Source organism: Capricornis sumatraensis, chromosome 13 (assembly GCF_032405125.1).
Source record: "Capricornis sumatraensis isolate serow.1 chromosome 13, serow.2, whole genome shotgun sequence".
Classification (NCBI taxonomy): Eukaryota; Metazoa; Chordata; class Mammalia; order Artiodactyla; family Bovidae; genus Capricornis; species Capricornis sumatraensis.
Genome location: NC_091081.1, coordinates 9,418,321 through 9,428,759, shown reverse-complemented (window position 1 = coordinate 9,428,759; position 10,439 = coordinate 9,418,321).

Below are 10,439 nucleotides of genomic sequence, written 5' to 3'. Positions count from 1 at the left end.
CGAAATATAGGAAACCGCTGGGAATTCAACAGAATTTTTGTAATTATGCAGATGACCCACTGACAGCAGTAACAAAAAACAGACTTCAACTGACAAGAACTGTCTGCAGAGGATGATCAAGTCAGAAATTTGACTGTTTCATGTGTTTGAATAACATAATCTGATACAGATGCTGAACCAACTTATGCTATAATGATATCATATTTGATATTTTTACTTAGTTGTACTCAAAGTTCCTTTTCTCAGTGTTATTATATATAGTAAAATATGATGCAGGTATTTATTAGCCAAAACTGGATTTAAGGAAACAAAGCGGGATTAGCCCCAAATGAGAGCAAATTAGATGAAGGCCAAAGATGAACGGAACCTTATGGATAGCTATAAAGTCACAGCAAGAGACTAAAACTGGGGATCCCTGCATTTAAGAAGACTACTGTGCTGTTTAGTGAGATACCACATTTTTCCACAGGCTTTGGGAGAATAACATTTCAATTTTTCAGACCTGATATTTGTGGTCAGTGCTTCAACTAGGTGTATCAGTTCAGTTCAATTCAGTTCAGTCTCTCAGTCGTGTCCGACTCTTTGCGACCCCATGAATCGCAGCACGCCAGGCCTCCCTGTCCATCACCATCTCCCGGAGTTCACTCAGACTCATGTCCATTGAGTCAGTGATGCCATCCAGCCATCTCATCCTCTGTCGTCCCCTTCTCCTCCTGCCCTCAATCCCTCCCAGCATCAAAGTGTTTTCCAATGAGTCAACTCTTCGCATGAGGTGGCCAAAGTACTGGAGTTTCGGCTTTAGCATCATTCCTTCCAAAGAAATCCCAGGGCTGATCTCCTTCAGAATGGACTGGTTGGATCTCCTTGCAGTCCAATAAGAGCCTTTAAATGGGAAAGTATGGTGATATCTCTATGGGTTTGTGAATATTGAACTTCTGAGTCACCTATATTTAATTTCTGCAATAACTTCACAATGGCCAACAGATGATATGATATATAGCTATCAGAGAAAAATGAACTGAAGGCATAATTAGAATCCTGTATGGTAGAAGGATGACCATTTTAGGATTGTTGAAGTACACTTACACTTCAGATCGTTGAAGAACTAAACAGATTTAAAATACACTGTCCCTTTTTCCTCATAAGCATATTCATATTTTAAGACCACAGACTTTTAAAAATTTGAGCTATATAGTCATTATAGTTAAATATCCTAATAAAATAATAAGGATTATAGTTCTTATTGAAAAACTTACTACTATAAAATTTGAATAAGTAGTAAAATAACATCCTCATACAATTAAATATAATATTTTAAACTTTATGGCTTGTGTATGAAAGCACAATTTGAAATCTAAAGCTGATTATACTTCATAAATTATTTGATTTAAAAACAGAACAGTGGTGGAAACTTCTGAAGTATTCCCAGAAGCATTGAAAAATAAACAAGAGAAAAGTTAAATCAACAAAAAAACAAAAAACCCTCATTAATCATACATAATCGGGGCTTCAGAAAAATGAGTCAACAGATGATCATAAAATTTGAAACTATTTCATAATAGCATTGACAGTTATTAAAAGTTTATTAAAAGTTTAAGGTTTAGCATATTCCAACTGAAAACGTTATCTTCCTAAGTAAAGAACTTTTACTAGACACACTGAACTTATTTAGGCTATTTAATCTAGGTTATTTGCCAGGTTTTTAGGTAACCATAGTGATCAGACCTAAAGGATTTAGGTTAATAGCAGCTGATAGCACTAGATTGATTGAATAGCCATTTATCTGTACTAATGAATAGGGAATGAGAACGGATTTGTGAAAGAATCAACATCTAGAGAAAAAAATTAGAGAGATATAAGTACATGTGTATATCCACAGGTTTACTTCCCACTGTGCTATTGTTACCAACCCCCTCCTCAACACACACACACACACACACACACACACACACACACACACACACACACACTCGAAATCCAGGGATTGCTCATTGCACGGGGATTTAAGAGGAGCCGAAGGCTCAGACTACCCAGGTTTTACTGCAGCTTAAAGTGCATTTTGCAAAGCCTCTGGTTAATTTGATCAATACCGGCATTCCAAATCAATAATGCAAGTTCCAGAGTAAATGTTTTGATGAAATTGATCGTTAATTAAATTTAGAAGACAACTAAAATTTCCATTGTGCTCTATTAAACACAAGAAGTTTAACCAGACATCTGGCTGTTTAATATCATGTAGATAAAATATCTAAATAATTAGCTTGTTTTTCAATTTTTTGTTCCAAATGTTTGCTATGTTTAGACACAAAGTGGATTAAGAATTAGTCATGATAATTCAATTTCTTTGATTTATGAAGAAGGTGTGACTCAAAATAATGACATACCCAATATGCAAAGGATAATTATTTTTCATGTCAGAAATATTTAAAAGGCATTTAAAAGGCATCTCTGCACTTGTTCTAGGGTTATAACATATAATATAAAATAGAAAACACTTCAGTGTACAATAATACAGAATCATAATGTTACAGGAAAATTTAAAGTGAAATATGACCATTCTTATATTTTTAGGATTATTCATTTTATTTTTTAAACAAATGAATTAAAAATATAGGTGTGTTACTTTGGTCATGAAATGGACTAACCTTGCAGGAGTATCCGTTGCTCCAGAGTTCAAAGTGCCTGGTCATGTACATGCCCATGACCGCTGACTTCCTCAACAGGTCCTGTAATCCAATGAAGGACAGAGGTAATGTTCCAAGACATGTCAGGAGTTGAAGATTAGAGTAAACCAAACAAGTCACAAGTGCTCACAAGGGCAATCTATTTTTAACACACAGCAAAGTCACATATTTCCGGTCAGTGCAAGTATGTTAAATTACTGCTCACAGAGAACTCACATTGAGTAGATGGAGAGAGTAAAGTTACCAAATTAGTGCCAATGGAGGGCAAAATAAATAACTTCAGAATTTTAATGGAAACTAGGGAGCAGTTGTGGGACAATTATCTCAGGTGCCATTATTTTTTTTCTGTTTTAATACTGTAAAATGACTTTCTGATAGGAAGAACACATGTACACCCATGGATGATTCATGTGAATATATGGCAAAAACCACCACAATACTGTAAAGTAATTAGCCTCCAATTAAAATGCTGCTGCTGCTGCTGCTAAGTCGCTTCAGTCGTGTCCAACTCTGTGAGACCCCATAGACGGCAGCCCATCAGGTTCCCCCGTCCCTGGGATTCTCCAGGCAAGAACACTGGAGTGGATTGCCATTTCCTTCTCCAATGGATGAAAGTGAAAAGTGAAAGTGAAGTCGCTCAGTGGTGTTCAACTCTTAGCGACCTCATGGACTTCAGCCTACCAGGCTCCTCCATCCATGGGATTTTCTAGGCAAGAGTGCCGGAGTGGGGTGCCATTGCCTAAAATAAATTTTAAAAAAAGAATGTCACTTCTTTTATGCTAAACAATGACCTTATTGAGTAATTACAAATTTCAAAACCTGAAGGGCAGTTCAATTGCCCTTTGGAGATATCTTATCTAAACTGCGGGTACTTAATTATGTGTTAGCATGAACTCCCTTTTAATGTCCAGGACTCTGGCTGGAGCTGTGGCTTCTCAGAAATCGATCTCCAGTCAGAAGCTTCCATGGTTCAAATATTAATAACTTTGATAGCTCTTATTTTCTACCCCCTATACTATCTCAGGTAATGATTCTTTTGTTTTTTTTTAGAAAGTTAAACTTGAATCTTTTATTCCATATTGCTAAAATATATCCAAATGTCTTAGTGCTTTGAGTCTGCAGCTAGTTTTCCCATTCACATTTTACGTAAGGAGCCAGCATTTTCAAGGTGGTCAAATTTATCTTCCTAGAATCTGGTTTGAACAGTTTTTAAGAAGCCTGTCTATAAAAATGTTCATCACCCTAGTAGCTTTCAGGGAAAAAACCTTCATTTTAAATATTATTTGTTGTGTTACTATCTGTTGTGTTCAGTTTCTCAGACTTTCTAAGACTCAGAAATGTGCTTTTAGGTTACTTACAATTTTCCACAGTAATTTCTCCCAATCAGGATAGCATTAATCGTACTATTTTATTTCCCTCCCCATTCCACCCCTCTAGGTTGATACAGAACCCCTGTTTGAGTTCCCTGAATCATACAGCAAATTCCCCATTGGCTATCTATTCAATTATACTGTTTGTTTCTTTCTTTGCAGCAGATGATTTTGAGGTAAGGAAGGAAATTAAGAGGAAAAGATTTTAACAAAGAAAGTGACGGTAGAAATGTTTTAAAAACTCTTTTAAACAAGGAGGTATATGCATTACTGAATCAGTGTATGGTCTAAGCATGTGAGCAAATATACTTTTTGTAGCTGCTTAAATTCACATGGTAATTACATAATTTCTGAATTTGGCATATCAAAATGGTGCTGGTAAAATGGATATACACCATGTTTAATTATGTCCAAAATGTTGAAAGATCATATAAATTAATGATCAGTGACCAATATGTTAACATATGTGTACAAAGTAAGAGTTGGCTAAAAATATATCAGAATGAGCTGATATACCCACAGAAGACAGTTTTCTTTCTCTCTCTCTCTCTCTCTCTTTTCACAAGATACATGCATATTTTGGCCAAATTCCTTTTAGAAAATAATTCGTTATATAATGCCTCCTTTTAGAATATAATTCATTATATTCCCACCTTGTACCTTTCTCAAAGCTTTATAAGCACCACAAGTAAACATCCACATTTTCTTCAGAGAAGTTAAACTGTCTTCTAGTACAAACTTGCAGAAGGAAAAACTTGTAATATAAATATGACTTTGGGGAAAAAGCAGTTTACTTATTCATATTTGGTAGGTTTTGAAAATACATGTGTATTTCTAGTTTACATTTTGCCAAATGAATGTGACTTTTGAATGTCTCTTTTGTTTGGAGAAAAGAAAACAGTCTGGTCCATGGGACTTGCAACATTGAAACAGCAAGCGTTTCACCAAGATGTCAAAACAGGAAGAACTTCTGGCATAATCAGCACTGATAGTAGCACAAGAAAATACTGGCTTGTCTTTCTGATGAAGAACTCTATTAAAGGATGATCTGCGTTGAGTTTGATTTTAAGAGTGATGACATAGGACCGTGTTGCTTGCATACTGAATTTCCAAAGTTCAGTGATATATGTCAAATAAATACTCTTAAAAATAACTTTAGGAAATGACACTTAGGAGATGCTCAACAGTTTTTGTAAGATGTTCACAGGTGAGAATGTAGTCCATACAAACGACACTCTTTGTGGCTAGAGGTTCCCTTCAAACTGAACAATTTGTTACTGATCACTGAAATATACTCACAGATATTTGAGTGTATGAAAGATTAAACCATGTGGTCCTGAGAAAGGGATGCTGGCCCATGACTGAAAGCAACTGAGTCTCATTTTAACTTTTCCAGAATTAGAGATGTAAACCTGCGAAAAATCACCTAGAATTTCTTGCACTACACATTGGCCAGAATAATGTTGAAGATAAAATGAAATAAATCAGGAAACAAGTGTTGAAAAGCTTAAATTTATAGAAGTTAATCTGTTGATTGCCAACAACTATATAGGTAATAAGATGCTGGGCTGTTATTCTCAAGACTAGAAGCTGTGTGATTTAGGATGTCTCTAGCCTTTGATAGGCCTTGAATAAATCTTTATTTCCCTGAAGAAACATGAGGAGAGTCATTTCACAAGCAGCATTCCCTGGGAAAACAGGTAATGTATTGACTAATTTCCCAGGAGTTATAATTTTTACATGAAGCCTGATTGGCTGCTGTTGTACTAATAGCTGGATGACAGAAAGCTCTTGTTTGCCCTGCAATGTGGACTTCTCTGTGGACATGGCTGGAGAAAGACGCCTGTCTGTCCTTCATGGCCTCAGGAACCACTCTGCCCTAGGAAGGTGGTGAATGGCAAGGGTGTGGGGAGTGGCCCCCAAATCTTCACATTCCACTGCTCTGGCCCAGGGTAGGGGTGAGGGGACAAGGTATTTCTGCAGGGTCTGTCACCTTTGGTGGAAAGGGCAGGGGCAGGGGAAGGTGGATAATCCATGGAGAGGGTGGAAAGAGCTGGTGTGAAAAGATGAAGAGCATGACAAAAATCTGGGGAGAGAGAGGAACTAGGCCTCACTGCTGTGTTCTAAGCAACGTTTGGATGTGAGGATGGGGGAATGATTGCATATTTATTTGCTGCTTATCTTCTGAAACCATTCCTGAAAAGACAGGAAGCAGACAAAGCAAAATGGGAAGGGTAGCAAGACTACTAAGTGAACTTGGGGCAGACTGTGACCCTCCCCACCCTGTTTCTGTGTGTGTGTGTGTGTGTGTGTGTGTGGTTTTCTGAAAGCCTCTTTGGAAGGCTGCTAAATTTCTGGATCCCCCAGTCAGGGAGGCAGGCCTTTCTGACTGAGGAAGAAACTCTCATCCACCCAGGCAGGTGCATTCTGACCTCAGCAGCTGTTTCAGGACAAAACACCTTGGTCTTCGATGTTCTATACAATCTGAGCATACAGAATTTGGAAAGAAAGTAGGAGCAGAGTACAGTTCCAGTTCAGTTTTAGGCCTAAAAGGAAAATGAAATGACAGGGGGAAGGAAGGCTCCTAGAGGAAAAGCTGCAGAGAGCACCCCCAGGAGTGGATGTGAACCGAGGCTCTGCCACTTCTGTCAGTTCCTTAACCTTCCTCTGCCTCATCTCCCCTGTCTGGAAAACGGGGATGTGATATGTAGAGCTCTGATATGTGGAGAAAGTTTAAAAGAAATGGTGTCTATAAAATACTGAGCAGTGTCTGAGCACATTATAACCAACTTAATAACATTAAGTACTCTCCAGGCCAAAATGGAACTTCTCATTTTGCTAAGTCCAGAGTGATGGTCACTTTTAAATCCAGGTTAACTAGTCATAAGTGTTTCTTTTTTCCTCTAAGAACTACAGATACAGACATACAGCATTATATTGCCATAGATCTTCCTCCCCTTTAAGACGAGAAAAAGTAAATTATTTACCAAAAAGCTACAGAAATTAAAGCCTATTTAAAGCCTAGTATACAGACATGTATATGGCAACTCTGCACATAAATTTAATCCAAGGATAACTGTGTTGAGAGGTGATCTTGGCAATGAACATGTTTGGAGAGTGGGGACTTTCTCATTTGATAATTAGTTTGGTTTCTAGGGGAAAAAACATACTTGCAAATGCAAAATTTGCAATTTCATGTAAGGATGAACCTTTTCTTTTCCAGAATGTAAATATTATCTCAGTTTGAAGACAGGGAGAAGAGGGACAAAGAACAACAGATGCTTTCATTCGACAATATATGTCAAGTGGCCACTATGAATCAGGCCCATATGAATCCAGTCAAACACTATGCAGTGTTGCCAAAAGTAAGAGATCCCAGATGTAATAGCGCAGGAGGTGGCGGGTCTGGATTATTGGGATTAGGAAGGGTGCTAGCAAGGGAGAACCCAGATGGGGAGGGGTAACACTTTGTTAGAGGGTCAGGGAAGTGTCAGCCATAAAGCCCTGGAGACTTGGGAGAAGGTGTCTTGCCCCACTGCCCCTGGGACTCACCCTTCTCCAGCATCGGGTCTGATGCACGGCAGGCTCTCTGGAGCTGGCCTCAGGCTCCAGCTCTGCCTCTCAGCCATGCTCTCCACTCTTGGGCGAGGTCACGAGAGCAGCCAGGCAGAAAAGTGCAGCCTCTGCCAGGGAGAAGGTGCCCACCGAACCAGGTTGCTGTATCCCTTGTCAGCCTGATGTAAATGTGGCTGGGCCCTTGTGTTAGGAATCACATAAGCAACTTGCCAAAATGTAGATTCCTTTAGCCCCACAGACCAAAATCTTTAAAATTTCCTGACGCCCAGGTAGCCAAGGGCTCAGAGACTCTAATGCTTTTTTTTTTCTTCCCCACTTTTTTTGAGAGAAGGATTAAAGTACAACATAATGGCTGCTGCTGTTGCTGCTAAGTCTCTTCAGTCGTATCCAACTCTGTGCAACCCCACAGACGACAGCCCACCAGGCTCCCTCGTCCCTGGGATTCTCCAGGCAAGAACACGAGTGGGTTGCCATTTCTTTCTCCAATGCATGAAAGTGAAAAGTGAAAGTGAAGTCTCTCAGTCGTGTCAGTGGGGCTAAACCTTCTATTTTTTTTAGCACAGTGTACCCAATACTGGGTTTCTCAGGTGGCTCAGACGGTAAAGAATCCACCTGCAATGCTGGAGACCCAGGTTTGAGCCCTGGGTCCAGAAGATCCCCTGGAGAAGGGAATGACTACCCACTCCAGCACTCTTGAGTGGAGAATTCCATGGACAGAGGAGCCTGCCAGGCTACAGTACATAGAGTCACAAACAGTCAGACACGACTGAGTGACTAACTTCCATTTTCATCTACTATATAATCTACTCCATTGCTTTTGTTTTCCGGGGCAGAATTTATACTAGCCTGGAACCTGTGTTTCGTTATAGAAAAGGCCTTTTCTTTTTCGTTCAAATCCAGAGGTTCCAAGTACCAGAGGGTACTGGTAGGCTACATATATCCTATTCCTGAAAACTATGGCTAAATAGCACTCCCCAGATAAATGGGTTGGTTTCGAGGCCTGAACTCACCACTGATTAGCCATGAAACGGGCAAATCTCTACCTCACAATTCTTGTTTCCAAATCCCTGTGATAGAGGATATCTTCTCAAGTCAAGATTAAACAAGGTGTTAAGTGTAAAGAGCTAAGCAGAGTATTGCCCGGAGGTTCTCAGGAAGTTCCTAAAAACCAATCTGGTTTGCATCGAGATGTACCACCAATCTCATTTTTTACAGTGGCGGTCTATAAGGCCTTGCCCAAACTCCAGTTCTCTTACACTCTTCCCTTTTGCTGGTAGTGCTTTCCTCCTTCCCCAACTACCAAGGCATCCAATCAAAAGGACGCCGCTCCTCTCGTCTCCCCCAGCTGCCCTGGTCCCAGTTAGTCCACCACTCGTGTGTGTGTGTGTGTGTGTGTGTGTGTGTGTGTGTGCGTGTGTGTGCAGGCGGATTCTTATCCACTGTGCCACCAGGGAAGTCCACGTCCACCACTGCTCTATGTCAAATCACACCTCTCTCACAGTACACGCACAGTTATGCACAGGTGACTAGGTCCATGAGTGTGCATCTGGGGAAGCGATGGGCCCGTGAGAATCGCGTAGTTGGTTGTCCCGCGGTCCCTTCCCCGACTCCCAGACCTCTCCAGAACTGCGCTGAGAAGGAATGGCTTCCGTCTGTGGTCCCGCTGGTTCCTCCGCTTTGAGAGCAGCTCCGCAGGGCACCGGCAGGGGGCGGCGTTGCCACGCAGCTGGAGGCTCGGCGGGTGACCGTCCCTTCTAACTCCCCGGCACCCCCCTCCAGGCGCTCAGCTTCGGTGACGAGCCCGGGGCTCCCCCTGTCCGGAGGGGGCGGGTCGTGTTCCCTCGCAGGCAGGGCGGCAGGGGTCGTGCGGGGCCACAGGCGGGAGCTTCCAAGCGTCTCAGGCGCCCCCCGCCCCTCGCCCCGCTCCAGGAGCCCGCAACCTCCACGAGAAGGAAAGTTACTCTTTTAAGTTTGAAAAGTGGCATCGAGCAGCCAGAATTGACAGTCCGAGGAAAGGGGGGCGCTTTCTAGCAAAGACCGGGGAGGTGGGGGTGGGGGTGGTGAGCGCGAGGGCGCGCGGAAAGAACAGCACGCTCCTTTCGCGCCGCTGAGGCGACTGAACTTGAGGGGCTGCGAGAGGAACGCTCGTGTCCTTTAAACTCGTACTTTTCGCGGGTCGTGGAACACCAGCTCGTTTCACACCGACATTAGCCCACTCACTTGAACAAGGAAAACCTTAGGCGCCCCGGGAACGAACGCGCTTCTCCGCCTCAGGTCTCTGCCAGAGAACACGCCGCTAGAGCGAACGGCCGGGCTCGGCAGCCCTTCGCGCGACCCAGCGGCCGCGCGCTCCCCGCGCGCCGCACTCCGGGCCCGCCGGGTCCTCAGCCGCTGGCCGCGCGCCCTTCCGGCTGTCAGGCCCGCCGGGGCGCCCGCTCGGGGACGCGCGCTGGCCCCACGCCGCGCCCCCCGGCCCCTCGCGCGCGCGGGAGACGGGCGCACGCTCGGCCCCGCCCCCGCTCGCCGCGGGCTCACGCCGAGCTCCCCGCGCCGCCTGAGGTCTGGAGAATCGAAACCCGGGGGAGCTCGCCCTGTCCCTCGCGCGGGCCGCCTGACCGGCAAGGGGAAGTGGGCGCCTTAGTTTTCGCCGAGGCCGGGTTTATTAACGGAGTAAATGGCCTAGCTTGACATGACACACTGTCTAGTAAAACGATGGTCGGGGGTTGGGGGAGTCGAAAGAACCTCTGGAGCCCCGTCCAGAGCCATAATGACGCGCCAGAAAAGGCGAGAATTTTATGTTTGGGAAGTT